Raw genomic sequence first — 16175 nt, forward strand, 5'->3', positions numbered from 1 at the left:
GAATGTTACAAGCATGTGATGCTCCTGTAAACTCACCTGGGGCAAGTAACAGGTGTGGGCAATATAGAAATCACACCTGAAAGCAGATAAAAAGGAGAGACGTTCACTTAACCTTTGCATTGTGTGTCTGTCTGTGCCACACTAAGCATGGACAACAGAAAGAGGAGACGAGAACTGTCTGAGGACCTGAGAACCAAAATTGTGGCAAAATATCAACAATCTCAAGGTTACAAGTCCATCTCCAGAGAACTAGATTTGCCTTTGTCCACAGTGCGCAACATTATCAAGAAGTTTGCAACCCATGGCACTGTAGCTAATCTCCCTGGTCGTGGACGGATGAGGAAAATTGATGAAAGATTGCAACGCAGAATAGTCCGGATGGTGGATAAGCAGCCCCAAACATGTTCCAAAGACATTCAAGCTGTCCTGCAGGCTCAGGGAGCATCAGTGTCAGCGCGAACTATCCGTCGACATTTAAATGAAATGAAACGCTATGGCAGGAGACCCAGGAGGACCCCACTGCTGACACAGAGACATAAAAAAGCAAGACTACAGTTTGCCAAAATGTACTTGAGTAAGCCAAAAGCCTTCTGGGAAAACGTCTTGTGGACAGATGAGACCAAGATAGAGCTTTTCGGTAAAGCACATCATTCTACTGTTTACCGAAAACGGAATGAGGCCTACAAAGAACAAAACACAGTACCTACGGTAAAATATGGTGGAGGTTCAATGATGTTTTGGGGTTGTTTTGCTGCCTCTGGCACTGGGTGCCTTGACTGTGTGCAAGGCATCATGAAATCTGAGGATTACCAAAGGATTTTGGGTCGCACTGTAGGGCCCAGTGTCAGAAAGCTGGGTTTGCGTCCAAGATCCTGGGTCTTCCAGCAGGACAATGACCCCAAACATACGTCAAAAAGCACTCAGAAATGGATGGCAAAGAAGCGCTGGAGAGTTCTGAAGTGGCCAGCAATGAGCCCAGATCTAAATCCCATTGAACACCTGTGGAGAGATCTTAAAATTGCTGTTGGGAAAAGGTGTCCTTCCAATAAGAGAGACCTGGAGCTGTTTGCAAAGGAAGAGTGGTCCAAAATTCCGGGTGAGAGGTGTCAGAAGCTTATTGATGGTTATAGGAAGCGACTGATTTCAGTTATGTTTTCCAAAGGGTGTGCAACCAAATATTAAGTTAAGGGTGCCAATACTTTTGTCCAGCCCATTTTTGGGGTTTTGTGTGACATTATGTCATATTTGCTTTTCTGCCTCTGTTTTATATTTGTTCCAATACATACAAAGGGAATAAACATGTGTATAGCAAAACACGTGTTAATGCAATACCTTTTTTGTGTGAAATACTTGATTTTCAGGAAAAATATCAAGGGTGCCAACAATTTCGGCCATGACTGTATATATATATTTTTTTATATATATATATATATATATATAAATATATATATACACACACATATATATATATATATATATATATATATATATATATATACATAAAATTTTCACACCTGTATCTCTGATGAGCTCATTTCTTTTTTTACCCCAGCCAGTTCATCATTACATCTCTTTTTTTTTACATGTATGTATGTTTATAATTGTGATACATATATATATATATATATATAGTGCTCTAAAGTTTGCATACCCTTGGAGAACTCGTAATACAGTATGTACCATTTTTAAAGAAGACCTGAGTAAGCAGGAAAGACACATTTCTTTTTTTAAGTATGGGATTCATATTCAACTGTAGGTCATGACAGAATGGCACAATCATAAACCAGAAATGGAATCATAAAACTAAAATGGCAACAGGTAAACAAATGACAAATATAAAAGAGAATCTCCTGCGCTTAAATAGAGCCCTGACCTTAAAAGCTGCTAACACTAACCTTATTCCCAATAAGTGAATAAACAAAATAACACACAGTGTAGCGCTATATAATATTAATAAATAATAAATGAATGCAAAGAAACAAAAAACAATAAAGTGATAAGCATAAATGGGTGCACCACACTCAATCCCCCCTAAAATCCACACTTGAGGGATCCAAATGAATGAAAAGTGCAACACGTGAATATCTAGTGCAAACCGTGTTAAGTATCATACATCACTCAACAAAACTGAGAATAGCACAAAAACTCAAATATGTAAGCAAACAAATATATATCCATATAATCATAAATTGAAGTCCCAAAACAGCAACATATGATGGTGTTCCAACTTCACTCTCATGCAAGTGATATTGTGTAGGTGATCAATACGTGATAATCCTTCAGTGGCCAAAATGCCCCCTCACCTCCTTACATAGACCCCCAAAAGGCCAGCTCACTTAGGGGATCACACCGATCTTATTCGGACAGACTCCTCTCAGGCTCCTCTCAGTGATGATATGCGCTCCTCACTCCAAGCCTCCACACAGCTGCCAGCAAACATCTCCCAGGATTATAATAAAACAAAAAAAAACTTCCATAGTGCAACCTGTTTTATTATTCAAATGTGCATATAACATAAAAAATGCCCAATCACATTTTTCTCCCTTCAAAATCCGCTTTACTACCTCATGCTAAAGGTGTACTGCATGGGTATCTACAAAAGGTGTTCCAATATGGCCGCCGCGCAGGTAGTGACGTCACCGCGTTACTGGAAGTGCCTCCTTGCGCCCTACAACGGGGGACACCTCAGGCTACCTTTGCTCTCTTGAACAACTGCCTTCATGTACCCTCTGCCTTAACCACTTCCCCACCGGCCGTTGCATATAAACAGCCGGACGGTGGCAGTGCAGGGTCGGGTGGCCATTTATAAACGGCCTCCCCGCACCCTGCTTGTGCGCACTCCCTGGGAGCGCGCAGCACCGCGATCCGATGCCCGCTGTGTCCTCCGGGACACAGTGAAACACCGATCGTCGGACGGAACCTCTGTATGAGGTCCCGATCATGTGATCACTGATTGGCCAATCAGTGATCACATGCAAACTAGTAAGCAAGATGTCACTTGTGACATCATTGCTTACTACGTGTGAAATCCGTGAATGATCACAGAGGTCACATGGTACAAGGCTATTCACAACAGCCTTGTACCATGTGACAAGCTGTGACCAATCACAGCTCACTCAGTACTTCTCAATGAGTGCAAGAATGCAGACAGAGAGAGAAATGATTGCTTTTACATCCTATATGGGTGTAAAAGCAATCAGTGTAAAAAAAAAAAAAAAATCTTCATCACCCCCCACAAGTAGTACAGTGTCACCATGGTGACACTGTACTGCTAGAGTGACAGTATGTAAAAAAACCATAAAAAATAAAAAATAATAATATAAAAAAATAAAATAAAAATGTAAAAAAAATGTTTAAAAATTATAATTTTTGGTTATAAACTAATTTTTCTTTGCTAAAAAGATAACGGAATAAATTTTGGCAAAGATTTATGATGAAATATTATTTATTTGCAAAATTTTATAAAAAAAACACTTTTTTTCAAAATTTTTGGACATTTTCATTTACATAACAAAAAAAAAAAATCCCAGCGGTGAATAAATACCACCAAAATAAAGCTTTATCTGTGTCAAAAAATGGTAAAAAATTAATTTGGGTACAGTGTTGCATGACCGCACAATTGTCATTCAAAGTGTGATAGCGCTGAAAGCTGAAAATTGCCCTGGACTAGAAGGGGGGGAAAGTGTCCGGACTGGAAGGTGGTAAAAGTGTCCGGACTGGAAGGGGGGGAAAGTGTCCGGACTGGAAGGGGGTAAAAGTGTCCGGACTGGAAGGGGGGGAAAGTGTCCAGACTGGAAGGTGGTAAAAGTGTCCGGACTGGAAGGGGGGGAAAGTGTCCAGACTGGAAGGTGGTAAAAGTGTCCGGACTGGAAGGGGGGGAAAGTGTCCGGACTGGAAGGTGGTAAAAGTGTCCGGACTGGAAGGGGGTGAAAGTGTCCGGACTGGAAGGGGGTGAAAGTGTCCGGACTGGAAGGGGGTGAAAGTGTCCGGACTGGAGGGGGGGGAAAGTGTCCGGACTGGAAGGGGGTGAAAGTGTCCGGACTGGAAGGGGGTGAAAGTGTCCGGACTGGAAGGGGGTGAAAGTGTCCGGACTGGAAGGGGGTGAAAGTGTCCGGACTGGAAGTGGTTAAAGCTACAGGGAGTTGGAGTTACTCCCAACCCTCCTTCCTTTTCTCTTGTATGATATGTCTAAATGTATTTCTGTATTGGAAACTTATGTGTAAGTATTTGGCAACAGAATGTTTCATATCGCTGCCTTTTTTCAATGCAATATAAACTTGAAAAATCTCAATAAAAAATAAGTGAGAAAAAAAAGATAAAAAAGAAGCACCTTTTAAAACATTTGCAGTACTGTAAAACACTATGCTGACTTTTCTCTTCACAATATTTTATATATATATATATATATTTATATATATATATATATATCTGTATATATATATATTTTAATTGGCCTGTGAACGAGATTGTCAAATCTCAGTTCACAAGAAGTGGATAGTGAAGGTTAAAAGTAGATATTGTGATTATCGCTCCTAATTAACAGGAGAAGCTTGAAGTTACTTCTAGAGCTAACTATCAGGTGACAGACTTATTGAAGCAGAGCAAACGAAACTTTACGGGTTATGCAAATGAACCTCACACATGGCTTTGGTAATTTGAGCGTAATGCTTTATTTAGCTTCCACCCTTTATTCTATAATGGAAAAAAGGAAACTAATATAATTTCCCAACAGGAGGCACCATCACATGTTTGCACACATAGGGGTTTATTTACTAAAGCTGGAAAGTGCAAAATCAGGCTCACTTCTTCATAGAAACCAATACAGCTTCCAGTTTTTATTGCCAAAGCGTATTTGAACGAGGTTAGAAGCGGATTGGTCTGTGTGTAGAGGTGAGACTGGGTCCGATGATATTTTCCTGCCAGTTTCAGTGCAATTTCAAGGTTTAGTTGTTCAGCAATTCAAGTGCGATTCTGATGTAATTGGGCAGTGATCTGGCAGCGTTCTCAGTCAGTCTCCCTCTTTCTCTCTTCTGAACCAGGGATGAAAGATAAGGAACGAAGCAAAGTCTTGGAGAAAATATACTGGAATCATTTATCTGGGACAGATAAATGATTTCCATTCAAGTCTATGTAGCTACCAATAGCATCGCACTGCACTAAACTCTCTCAGGACCCTTTTCAAAATCGCATCAGAATTGCACTGCATATATGTGAATGGCCTACTGTTATTTCACTTGTCATGCAATTCCATCATTGTGAACTATTGCCTAATGTATGCACAGATACTTTTTTGGGCCAGTTCCTAGGGAGTTATATACATTTTTAATTTAGTTTTCATGACTGGCCTACCCAAGTGCAGGCTCTCCCCGCTCCAGACCATCCGGAACTCAGCGGCCAGACTCATCCACCTCACCACCTGCTCCACCTCTGCCACCCCCCTCTGCCTCTCCCTCCACTGGCTCCCGATTGCCCAACGCATCAAATTTAAACTTCTAATCTTGACCTACAAAGCCGTTCATAACACTGCCCCTGACTACCTCACCAACCTGATCCCCAAGTACCGCCCTACCCGCACCCTTCGCTCCTCACAGGACCTCCTTCTATCCTGCTCCCTGGTCTCCTCCTCCCATGCACGACTGCAGGACTTCTCCAGGTCCTCCCCTATCCTCTGGAACTCACTGCCCCAATCCATCCGACTGTCGCCTTCCCTCCCCACATTCAGGCGCTCCCTCAAAACCCATCTCTTCAGGGAAGCCTACCCCACCCTCACCTAACGGCCATCCTCCCTCATTCCTCCCACCACTTCATCCCCCTCAGCCACTTCATTCCCCTCAGCCACTTCCTATTGTTCCACTACCCCCTCCCTCCTAGATTGTAAGCTTGAAAGAGTAGGGCCCTCTTACCCCTCGTACGCTGTCTGTTTTTGTTGTACTGTGCCATGTATTGTCCCCCCTATTGTACAGCGCTGAGCAAACCCTTTGGCGCTATATAAACTCGATGTAATAATAATAATAATGACAGGTTCACAACTTGCTGAAATTCATTAACTGCTTCCCCACCGCCCTATAGTAGAAGTACTGCTACAGAGCGGCAGGGCTGTGCAAAATTACGTACATATATATATATATATATATATATACGTGATTTGCATTTCTGGATAGGGAACATGTGAGCACCGCCCTACCTGTGCAGCCCTATAGTAGAAGTACTGCTACAGGGCGGCAGGGCTGTGCAAAATCACGTATATATATATATATATATATATATATATATATATATATGTATATATATACGTGATTTGCATTTCCAGGTAGGGAACGTGCACGAACCACCCAACCCGCACCACCCTTTAGTAGAAGTACTGCTACAGAGCGGCAGGGCTGTGCAAAATTACGTATATATATATATATATATATATATGTGTGATTTGCATTTCCGGATAGGGAACATGTGCGCACCGCCCTACCTGCACAGCCCTATAGTAGAAGTACTGTGCAAAATTACGTATATATACGTGATTTGCATTTCCGGGTACAGAGCGCACTGAGCCACCATTGTCAGTCACTGGGTCCCGGCCGGAGATTCCCAGCTGGCACACGGCGATTGCTGTGCAAAGCTGACAGGGGAGAGACTTGTGTGTAAACAACACAGGTCTCTCCCCTGTCAGCATTGACATGCTGTTTTGTACTTCTGTGCACAGCAGAGAAATACAAAACAGCATGCCTCCCTAGTAAAACATCACACATAGTAAGACACACACTGTTAACCCTTTGATTGCCCAAAAGTTAACCCCTTCCTGCCCAGTGTCATTAGTACAGTGTCAGTGCATTTTATTAGCACTGATCACTGTATTAGTGTCACTGGAGATGTCAGTGACAGTCAGTTCCCACCCAGTGTCAGAATGCCCATCGCAGTCCCGCTATAAGTCGCTGATCGCCGCCATTACTAGTATAAAAAAAAATCCAGTATATATACCACCATTTGTAGACACCATAACTTTCACGTAAACCAATTAATTTACATGTATTGGGATTTTTTTTTAGCCAAGACATGTAGCAAAATACATTTTGGCCTAAATTTATAACAAAATTTTATTTTGCAAACTTTTTTATTGGACATGTTTAATAGCAAAAAGTCACAAATATAGTTTTTTTTCTCAAAATTGTCGGACTTATTTTTTTTTCATAGCGCATAAAATAAAAAATGCAGAGATGATCGAATGCCACCGAAAGAAAGCTCTATTTGTGGGAAAAAACACATAAATTTCATTGATGTACAGCATTGCATGACCACGCAATTTTCAGTTAAAGTAACACAGCGCTGTATCGCAAAAAATGGCCTGGTCAGGACGGGGGGGGGGTAAATCCTCTGGAGCTCAAGTGGTTAACTTTGTGATATCTATGCCTTGCATTTTTGATGATACCATAAAAACAATATATGGTCCGCTATAATATTGTGATGTGTAGACTGGACAGCAACACTATCAAAGTTTGACTGCATTCTTGAGCTGCTATATTTGTGCAGCATTAGGCTAAATATGAGTGACTTCTTTCTGGTCAATTTTTCACTTTCTCTTGTAAAATATACAGTTGTCCAGCCAATGCTGAGAGAATCTTTAAGCTGCAAAAGTCTGTGCCACTTCAAACTTCAGATGTATCCACAGTACGCAGCAAAGGATATTAACTCCTACCATTCACAAGGTGACTTCCAGAAAAAAGTCACAGTTAAAGCTACAGCAAGCAGAAACCTCTGTCAGTGATTGCCGCTAATTGCCGCTAATTGCCGGGACACAGCCGGTCACGACCAGCCGTGACCCGGCGACTGATATCCGCGGCCGTGATCGGCGGGACAGGTAGGGCGATGGCGCGCCTCGCGCGCACCCCCTGTTTTGAAAACACACGTTTTAAAACGTGGTTTTGCCCAGCCGTGCCGCCCTGCCGCCGTATTTCTACAGTGGCTGGGCGGCATGTGGTTAAAACTGACAACGGTGTCTCATGGAGGAACATGTAAATGGACGCCACACTGATATCAGCTTTCTAACATATCAGCAGGTCCAAGGAAGATGCATAGTAATAGATGCTTGATAATTGGTGAGATGAGCCCATAGCAGGGGCGGACTGACAACTCATGGGGCCCCCGGGCAATAGGGGATCATGGGGCCCCTGTGTCCTTGCCCAAACTCAAAAAAGCCTATGAAAAAGGTACAAGGGGCATTTCATGGGGCCCCCTACTGACCCCGGGCCCTCGGGCAGTGCCCAAGTTTCCAAATGGCCAGTCCACCCCTGCTTAGAAGCTAATCCACAGACTAATCATCAACATCATTTTATTCTTGTATACCTCACCTTTATACACCAGAGAACTTACACACCCAAGGGGGGTTCATAAGTTACTTCCACACCCAGGGGCGGACTGACAACTCATGGGGCCCCGGGCAATAGGGGATCATGGGGCCCCTGTGTCCTTGCCCAAACTCAAAAAAGCCTATGAAAAAGGTGCCAGGGGCATCTCATGGGGCCCCCTAATGACCCCGGGCCCTCGGGCAGTGCCCGAGTTTCCAAATGGTCAGTCCGCCCCTGTCCACACCAAAGAGTGAGATCTTCCCGACTTTGCCAAATATACTATACATCATGAGAACATTCATATCTGTCCAGATATGATGCTGACTGTCCAGAGATCTACAGGGCCTAGTGATAAACCAAACAGTAACACAGTAATCAAACAGTAACAGAGTATTGATAGGATTATTATTTTTTTGCGCTGATGTATTTCACATTTACACATATAGCTAAAAACACCACAAAGACTACATTTTTTAACACATTTATAAATAACAAACCTATTAGACTCAACTCAAAACTAAGCAACCATGTAAAACCTAAATCCTATTTACTGTACACCTTTATGTTGCCTCACAGTAGGGAAAATAATGATTTGATCCCCTGAAGATTTTGTAAATTTGCCCACTTACAAAGAAATGAAGGGGCTATAATGTTTATCATAGGTGTATTTTAAATGATAGAGACAGAATATCAACCAAAAATCCAGAAAAAACACATGATACAAATGTTATAAATTGAGTTGCAGTTCAGTGAGTAAAATAAGTATTTGATCCCCAAGCAAAACATGACTTAGTACTTGGTGGAGAAACCCTTACTGGCAACCGCAGATGTAAGACGTTTCTTGCAGTGGATTACCAGGTTTGCACACATCTCAAGAGGGATTTTGGTCCACTCTTCTTTACAGATCTTCTCTAAATCCTTAAGATTTCTTGGCTGTCACTTGGCAACTTGAAGTTTCAGCTCCTTCCATAAATTTTACTATAGGATTAAGATCTGGAGACTGGCTAGGCCACTCTCTTGCTTCTTCTTCTTCAGTCACTCCTTTGTTGCCTAGGCGGTATGTTTTGGGTCATTGTCATGCTGGAAGACCCATCCATGACCCATCTTCAGTGTTCTGGCTGAGGAAGGAAGGTTCTCATCCAAGATGTTACAATACATGGCCCTGTCCATTGGCCCCTCAATGCAGCAAAGTCGACCGGTAACTTTAGCAGAGAAACAGCCCCAAAGCATAATGTTTCCACCTCCGTACTTGACTGTAGGGATGGTCTTCTTAGAGTTATAGTTAGCATTTTTCTTTCTAAAAACACGACGAGTCGAGTTAATGCCAAGTAGCTCAATTTTGGTCTCATCTGACTACAGCACTTTCTCCCAATCCTTCTCTGAATCACTTAGATGTTTATTGGCAAATTTCAGATGGGCCTGTACATGTGCCTTCTGGAGGAGGGGGACCTTGCAGATTTTATACAAGCCAGATTACTAGGATGAGATGCAAAGATTTCCAACCCATGAGGAACAAAAGTGGATAAGAGCTGCTGATGAAGATTTACATCTCTTAGGAAACTGCAGATATGGACACTTTTAGAGTTACCTCATGGTAAGCGTGCAATTAGCTGCAAATGGGTTTTTAACGTCAAATGCGACTCTGTAGGCAAGGTCTGCAGGTACAAAGCATGGTTAGTGGCAAAAGGATGCTCACAAAAATTTGGTGAGGATTTCAAATCTACTTTTTCTCTAGTATTTTCAGAACACTGTTGACAGCGGCAGCTTCTTGGAAAATATTTGTGAAGCACCATGATATCAGTCTTTCCTAATTGTGATATCGAAGAGGAAGTATATATTGCACAGCGAGAAGGATACGTAAAAATAGAGAAGAGCATCTTGTGCGCAAGTTGCAGAAATCTCTTTATGGACTACAGCAGTCAGCTTGAGCATGGAAGTTAAAAATAAGCAAAGTCTTGCTAGACAAAGGATTTATACTACGCAGAGCAGACCAATGTCTATACTCAAAATGTGTAGATTCTGAATATATGTATATTTTACTCTATGTAGAAGACTTGGTTGTTGCTCACAAAAAGGATGAGGAGTGTCACGATCCGCCTGGCGGTGTCTCTATCGGTCCACAGCACGGATTTCCTCAGGGCGCGGGGTCTAAGTCCCAATCTGCTTATTCACCAGGGCCCCTGATGGTGGGGATGGACTTGGAGCAGACTGAAACCAGGTCGCGACCCCTGAGTACGTCCGACAATGGTAGAGAGCACCATCAGAGGAGTGCGGGGTAAGGAGTCTGCTGTGAAGAGGCTGGCAGACCTAGTAACCAGGGATGATCCCTGCGGGATGGATGGATGGATCGTCTGGGTGGCTGGAAGCGTAGTCAGGCGGGCCAGGTCAGCAACGTGTGGGCAGAGAGGTACCGGAGGAGAAGGCAGAGAATGGTCGAGGTCACAAGCCGGGTTCAGTAACTAGCGGACAGCGCGGTACAGAGGGTCAGGTAGAAGGATGGTCAGGTAAGCCAGGGGTTAAGCAGGATACAATAAGCAGGGTCAGGACAATGCAGAGGTGGGCAACGGAGCAACACAGGATCAGGTATCAGGACAGAGCACAAAAGACCAAACGGCAATTGACATACCTCTAATCCAGTTTAAATAGCCCACCCTGCGCTGTCATTGGTGCCAGGTGCGTGTCCGCGATCGCGAGTGCGCAGCCATCGCGATCGCCCGGGTCCCGCTGCCCGCTGATTGGAATGCATCGGTGTCCTGCGCATGCGCCGCCCGGCGTATCGCGACAGGGACACCGATCGCTGACAAGGAGTTTGTGAAATTGACTACAGTATTTAACCAGTATTTTGAGACTAAAGATCTTGGGGATGTGACATATTACCTAGGAATTAACATACAATGTAAAAAAGATGGCAGCTTCCTGTTACATCAAAAACATAAAATTGAGACAGTGCTTTAGTAGTTTGGCATGACTGAAGCCAAAGAAACAAGTACTCCCATGGACACAGCATATCTAAAAACAGAAGGGGATGAGGATCTTCAGACAAGCGGTGGAGAGTGGGGGTATTGCTATATATTGCAAGCAATCAAGAGTCATGAGCTCTCTCAAACAAAGGACTTAAGTCTGAAGCTGTCTGCAGCTGGTGATTTGAACTTCGTAGGATATGTGGACTCTGATTGGGCAGGTGGCCTAAGCACTCACAAATCCATGAGTGGTTACTTGTTCAAATTAGGAAACAGTCCTATATCTTGGTCCAGCAAGAACACATCTCAGTAGCTTTGTGTTAGGGATCTGGGTATGACCAGAAATGTGTGGACTCACACAGGGAAACGCAGGCTTCAGGTATAGTAAACAATATAATTTATTAAAGGTACAACACAAATACAAACGCACAATATAACAAAACCAACTGATAACAGAATGTACACAGACAAGGGCAGTCAGGGCTGGTGAGGTGGAGTGGTCAGGCAGGCTGAGCCCACAGCACGGATTTCCTCAGGGCGCGGGGTCTAAGTCCCAGCCTGCTGTTCACCAGGGCCCCTGATGGTGGGGATGGACTTGGTGCAGACTGGAACCAGGTCGCGACCCCTGAGTGCGTCCGGCTGTGGTAGAGAGTACTGGCAGGGGAGTGCGGGAACGGAGTCTGATGGGAAGAGGCAGGCAGACTTACTGAAGTGATCCGTGCGGGATGGATGGATCGTCGGGTGAAGTGAGCGTAGTCAGGCAGGCCGGGTCGGTATCGTGCGGGCAGCGAGGTACAAGGAGCAGGCAGAAGCGTAGTCAGGAATAGCCGAGGTCAGGACAGGCAGAGTTCATGCAGAATCAGGATTAAGCAGAATCAGGATCAGGCAGGAAGCAGACAGGATGCAGGTATAGGGGCTCATGGGAAACATACACCAAGACCCTGAACACAGGCCTGGCCATTCCTTAAATACACCTGTGTAATTAGTTTCAGGTGATGGCTCATTGTAGGAGTGAGCCTCTGGTTGCTGAGAGCACCTGCTGGCCAGCCCTGGTACTACAACCCACAAGGCAGGTGAGTCCCACCACTATTGGCGAGTCCATTCCTGACACTTTGTCTTCTACAGAGGCAGAACACATTGCTGCCGCCTATGGCAGTCAAGAAGCTGTATGGTTACGTCAATTGCTTGAAGATCTTGGAGAGCCAATGCCCCAGCCTTCAATCTTATATGAGGACAATCAAGGATGCATCAAACTTGCCACCAAAGAGAAGATCAATGCATATTGACGTCAGACATCATTACAGTCATGATCTGGTTGAACAAAATGTAATTGTGCTTATGTATTGTGAAACTAATAACATGATTGCAGATGCTTTGACAAAACCACTTACGAGAAACAGATTTATAGAACTGAGATCTGAAATGGCACTAATATAAGGAGTAGTTGTTGAGTGAGGGTGTTTGAATACAATGTTCTGATATTTTGTGCCATAACTACATCAGTATTCAGTAGATATATATTCTTCAACCAGTAGATGGCAGTGTTTACGTGTTTGTACAAATAAATATAAGGAATGCGCTAAATAAATAAATAGTACAAAATAAATGTGAAAAATAAAGAAATTTTAAAAAATGTTCATAAATCAATAAGTATTCAAAAGTCTGCCCCGTGAGGACGTCGTTGGTGACGAAACGCGTAGGGCGTGACCTACTGGATGCCGACGTCTGAGATAGTCTTTGGATGTGAAAGGAGGGGATCCATGGTGAACGGAGTCACGGTCATATACTGCTGCCTAAATCTATGCTTATAACACTGGTGTCGGTATAGACACCTTACTTGTGAGTTTTATTTCATTCATTAAAATTTGGTACTTTTGTGAAACTCGCTGCACAATGATCTTTTTCTCTTACCTTTAAACATGGTCCCGATGGTATGGAGATATATGAAAGAAAGATGAGTTCTATCCCTGGAAATTACTTATATCTTTGAATGGTGGTTATGCACAGCTTTGCATTTAGGAACTGGATTGCTATATACGGTCCCAGAGCAAAAAGTGCTTGTGGTTAGTCCAGTGGTTCTCAACCTGTGGGTCGCGACCCCTTTGGGGGTCAAACAACCCTTTCACAGGGGTTGCCTAAGACCATCGGAAAACACATATTTCCAATGTGTAAAGAGCAGCTACTGTGTAGAAAGCAGCTACTGTGTAGAAAGCAGCTACTGTGTTGAAAGCAGCAGTATTGGAGGTAAAACGACACTCATGAATTATAATTAATGCGTAAATAATTTTATGGTTGGGGGTCACCACAACACGAGGAACTGTATTAAAGGGTCACGGCATTAGGAAGGTTGAGAACCACTGGGTTAGTCCAATGATTTATTCAGCATTGAGCTCTGGTGAGTGTTCCAATTTTCTCTGGTGGTGGATTCAACACAGTGTGGACATTATTTGGAGACTTTTGAATACTTATTGATTTATGAACATTTTTTTATAATTTCTTTATTTTTCACATTTATTTTGTACTATTTATTTATTTAGCGCATTCGTTATATTTATTTGTTTGAGCAAAAAATTAATCTATGATTTTTTGAAGAGGGAATTTGCTGCTTTTGAGATTTAGGGTGTGGCGCTTTTCTAAAAATACTGAGATTTACGTGTTTGTAGCTGCATCTATGGTATACTTTATGTCTTTTCTCTGAAAAAATGGTTACTGTTTCCTTGTTGCAGTGAAGCAGAAAAACACACATCTGTTCAGTATGTCTTTTGTGTAGAAATGCTGCATTTTTCAGTACTGCATTGCACATCACACCAGCATTGTGGTGTGCATGAGGCACATAGAGAACAACTGTTTTCTATGTGCCTTAGTGGTGACCTATGTTTATCCAGTGCAGAAAAACACAGATCACTGCAGATCGTGTGAAAGAACCATTAAAGTAGAAAACAGAATTAGAAGTATAAATCTACAGAAAAGATATACTGTAACTTTAGTATGATAGTAGACTGAAACACAAATTACTAAGTTATGTTATAAGGTGCTACCAGATAATCTTTTCTATATATTCCAAGGAACATGTAAAGCTCAAATACGATATGAGTCATGGTTATGTCAAAGTTAATCTATGTATTTTGTAATGTGATATTTGGACCATTGTTTGATCTTAAAGAAACATTGAGCACAAATAGTTCAGAAAGTAGCTGCTAGGCTGCTATCCCATCCAGTTCTCAGTATTCTGGGTGTCTTTTAAAGGGCAGTTTTTTTTACTAAGTTTGGCCTCCTGACTTTTGTGACTTGGATCCCAGTTATGTAAAATAACTTCAGAAAAGCTCTGTATAGCCATGCCGAGTCTCTTTGGATCTTATGCTTTTTGTTCTTTAGCCTTAATATTTTGGAATTCTTTTCCTCACCTACTGTTCGTGAAGCCTCAAACTGCGCCTGGCCAGCCTAAACTAAAGCTGTATTTAATGTTATCCCACTATTCCAGAAATAAAAACGTGTTAAAAGCTTTGACTTTTAACCTCCCTAGCGGTCTGATTATGTCCATATTTCTGTGCTCAAAGCGGTACATTTTTTTACATACTTAAATAATATATAGTTTTTAATTCAGACCACAATAAAAAAAAAGCACTGTACATACATACATACCTTAACCTCCCCGGCGGTCTGATTATTTCCGATTTTTGGTGCTGAAAGCGGTACCATTTTTTTGCATGGAAATATGTAGTTTTTTTTATTGTAGGCTGTAATTTTTAGGAATAACTCACTGAAATCTGTCCGAAAAAGAGTCTATTAAACATCCCGGGTAGGATAAAACTTGAAACACGAAATCATAAATTATATTTGAATAAATAATCATAAAAAATAATAATATAATAATAATAAATTTAATTCAATAATATAATCAAACCAAAAACACTGAAATGTGAAATATAGCGCCAAGTTCGCACATCGCTGAGCTCAGTCGCAGAATCGTTTTCAGTGTCTGATGATGAATTTCCCCCACGAATCATTATCACTCAATTCTGCAAGTAGTTCTGATTTACTATCGCTGTTCTCTAGCCGGTCTAAAACCGCTTTTGACCTAAAGGGACGCTTTTTGGACGCCATGGACGTTTCTCAGTTTCCAGGCAGAAAGAACAGTAAAAATGCAGGCAGGGCGCCGGACAAAGCACTCGGGACAAAATGTATGTGAAATGGTTTGATACAGGAATGTTATACTATGTGATTTTAGTGATTTTAGTGAATGTCACTTTTTGTCATTTTCAAATTTCCCGCCAGTTCCGTCCCCCGTACGTCCCGACGCTCGCAGGGAACGGAACCCAGATGACAGATGCCGGCATCCGCCGGATTACATTGCCGGGGACACTGCAGGGGGGACATCACGGGAGCGCAGGACAAGGTAAGTGATCGAGGGATCCCGGAGCAGCGCCGCATGGTATTCCCGAGTGTAGCTCGGGGGGGTTACCGCTTGTGATGCTGAAACTTTACCCTGAGAAGGGGCGGACTGACAACTCATGGGGCCCCCGGGCAGTAGGGGATCATGGGGTCCCCTACTGACCCCGGGCCCTCGGGCAGTGCCCGAGTTTCCAAATGGTCAGTCCGCCCCTGACCCCGAGCTACACTCGGGAATACCGCCAGGGAGGTTAAAAGTTAAAAAAGAAACCCTTAAATCCTACTGTATTGTATGTAAATATTGTAAGAATGCTCAATTTTTCTGTTGATTTAAAGGGTTGGTTAACCTTCACTGACTTTTGCCAAAAACATCCCCAAAGCATTGGATGCATGGCTCTAGAAACTCACAAATGAGTACACCACTTTGATGCAGGGAATGTATTAAGATGAAAACAAAGTAAAAAAACTCCCCACTAAGTTGATTGAT

The sequence above is a fragment of the Staurois parvus genome, unplaced genomic scaffold (genome assembly GCF_062004578.1).
Source record: "Staurois parvus isolate SC_StPar_1 unplaced genomic scaffold, SC_StPar_1.0 ptg001034l, whole genome shotgun sequence".
Lineage (NCBI taxonomy): Eukaryota > Metazoa > Chordata > Amphibia > Anura > Ranidae > Staurois > Staurois parvus.